The following is a 2,968-nucleotide window of genomic DNA, read 5'->3' as shown; positions in this document are numbered from 1 at the left end:
AAGAGGGTCTGAAGAATTTTCAGACTAAGATCCAGGATTGTGAATTACCACACAATGTAAACAACAAATCCCTACAAGTGGACCAATTAAGTGCATCATGATAAATGGTGAATGGGTTGATATTGTCAACAATTTCATTTTACTTGGGTCCACAATTATTGGTTATGGAACCAGCAGTCAAAAAATCAAAGGACTCATTGCATTGGGTAAACCTGCCACACAATAAAGTGTTGAAGAGCAAGGATGTCACTTTGAGGATTAAGGTATTTGTGACCCATGTCATGGTATTTTCAATCTTCTCTGCATGTAAAAGTTGGATATTCAATAAGAAAGGTTGGAGAATATATGTGTTTTAGTTATGATACTGGCAGCGCAGTAGGGGGAAGGACCATAGGCTGTCAAAAGAACAACAGGAAGAAAAAAAAAAAAAACCTGTCTTGGTAAAGGTATATCTTGCATAGTCCTTAGAAGTGATGTCTCATATACTTTGGGTTTGTTATCAGGTGAGAACAGCTCCTGGGAAAGGACATCATGCTTGTGAGAGGGACAGCAAAAGAGAAGCCAACCCTCAGTGAGATGATTGATACACTGTTGGTCACAATTGGCTCAAATATAAGAACAATTCTGAGGTTGGGGCAGGACTGGGCAGTGTTTCATTCTGTTATAGATAGGGTTGCTATGAATTGGAACAGACTTGACATAACAGCAGCAGAGTTAAACCTAGTGTTTGATAACAGCCCAAGTAGAAATCTCTGGGGGTGACACAGGGAGTCAAGAGCTAGACTGCTAAGCAAAATGTTTGAGTCAAATGATCACTTTCAAAACAATTGGCTGAATGGAGATCCCCTCATAGAGGGGTTTAGGAGAGGAGATGGGTCAGTCAGGGTGCGAGGTAGTACCGATGAAGAACACAGCTTTCCCCCAGATCCTGGATGCTTCCTCCCCCAAACTACCATGATCCGAATTCTACCTTGCAGGGCTGGATAGGGCAGAGGCTGTACACTGGTATATATGAGGGCTGGAGGCACAGGGAATCCGGGGTGGATGATACCTTCAGGACCAAGGGTGTGAGGGGCAATGCTGGGAGAGTGGAGAGTGAGTGGGTTGGAAAGGGGGAACTGATTACAAGGATCCACATGTGACCTCCTCCCTGGGAGAGGGATGGCAGAGAAGGGGGGGAAGGGAGACTCCGGATAGAGCAAGATATGACAAAATAACGATGTATAAATTACAAAGGGCACATGAGGGAGGGGGTAGCGGGGAGGGAGGGGGAAAAAAAGAGGACCTGATGCAAAGGGCTTAGGTGGAGAGCAAATGCTTTGAGAATGATTGGGGCAGGGAATGTATGCATGTGCTTTATACAATTGATGTATGTATATGTGTGGATTGTGATAAGAGTTGTATGAGTCCCTAATAAAATGTAAAGAAAGAAAAAAACACTAGAGAAATTAAGCTATAATTAAGAACAAGAATGATGCTTCCCTCTCCTTACAGAAGGGTCACAAAAAAGAGACGAGTCAGTCAGTGTGCAGTATAGCACTGACGCAACACAGAAGAGCTCGCAAAACAAGGAATCCAAGACAAATAATGATGGTAAAGATACCAAGAGAGGAAGGGGAAAGTAGGGGGAGAGAAGTGGAACCGATCACAATGATCGACATATTACACACACACATACACACACACACACACACACACACACCCCCGCGGGGGGGATGGACAACAGAAAAATAGGTGAGGGAGATAGTGGTCAGTGTAAGACATGAAAAAAAATTATAAATTATCATGGAATCATGAGGAAAGGAGAGTGGAGGAGGGTGGGGGAGAAATCAGCAGATACCAAGGGCTCATGTAGAAAGAAAATGTTTTGAAAATGATGATGACAACATATGCACAAATGTGCAACATATGTACAAATATGCTTGACACAATGGATGAATGTATGTATTGTGATAAGTTGTAAGACCCCCAATAAAATAATTTTTAAAAAAGAAAAAAAACCAGTTGGCTGTTTTGCTCACATGACAGTTTACACTTTCAGAAACTCTGGGAGGCAGTCTTTATTTTATCCTCCGATGTCCCTATGAATCACAATCAACACCATGACTTTTGTTTGTTTATTTTTAAATCAAAATGCTACCTTTCCTTAGCTGAATTTAAATGAAATAAGCAAGGGAAAGCTTAGAGATAAACTTTTTTTCATCAGTGTCTTGCGGTATATAATTAAGTAAAGCTCTTTAAGTGATTTACTGATATAAAAGCTGAGTTGACAAATATTTCCTATTATTCGAAGTCCACATGCCTTTTTTATATATAAAAGATATATATTTATGTTCTGTTTGGCTAAATAGTTGCCAATTTTTCTTTATTTAAAAGGTTACCATCGCTTCTCGGCCTTTTTGCTAAGATCAAGTGTAGTATTTAAAAGGTTACCATAATAGATGCAACAAGACCAATGTTCAGAAGACTCATTAATGATCAACAAATTTCATGTCTCTGAAACTTTATTCATCTAAATAAAGTTTAATTAGCCTAGCTTTCAGGTAATAATCATTAATATTAAGTAGCATTAATAAAAAATCAGGCTTCTTGTGGTCAAAGTAACAAAAAATGATTAGGTTGAAAATGTAATTAACTTAAAAAAATAATTTTAAGTCACATGGTTTTGAAATAAAACTACTCAGCTATAATTTTGAGATGATTGCAAATTCCTGAAGAATGAAAAATTCATGTAACCTGCACTTACTTCCTATTTGGTTGTTAGTGTAACTCATGTCATATTTGCTTATTTCCTCTTTACCCACAAAAGCACCCTCCTTTTGGGGATGGGAAGGGATAAAAGCAGAAGCAAGGATTTAGTTTTTGCCACCCTTCCTTTCCAAGCCTGTTTACTCCACGTGGCTCTCCATGCTCTAGGAAGAAGTCCATTCTTGACCAGCAACCCCCCGAAAAATTTATTTCAAAGGAC

The 2,968-nt window shown here is 39.3% G+C and overlaps 1 pseudogene; it reads left to right on the top strand.

The window, feature by feature from the left end:
- Positions 1-2,382: 2,382 nt before the first annotated feature.
- Positions 2,383-2,517, top strand: LOC142435719 (U2 spliceosomal RNA; annotated as a pseudogene).
- Positions 2,518-2,968: the final 451 nt, after the last annotated feature.

The sequence above is a fragment of the Tenrec ecaudatus genome, chromosome Y, assembly GCF_050624435.1.
Source record: "Tenrec ecaudatus isolate mTenEca1 chromosome Y, mTenEca1.hap1, whole genome shotgun sequence".
NCBI lineage: Eukaryota > Metazoa > Chordata > Mammalia > Afrosoricida > Tenrecidae > Tenrec > Tenrec ecaudatus.
Note: the sequence above shows the minus strand (reverse complement) of the source record. Positions and strands in the feature narration are given on the sequence as shown.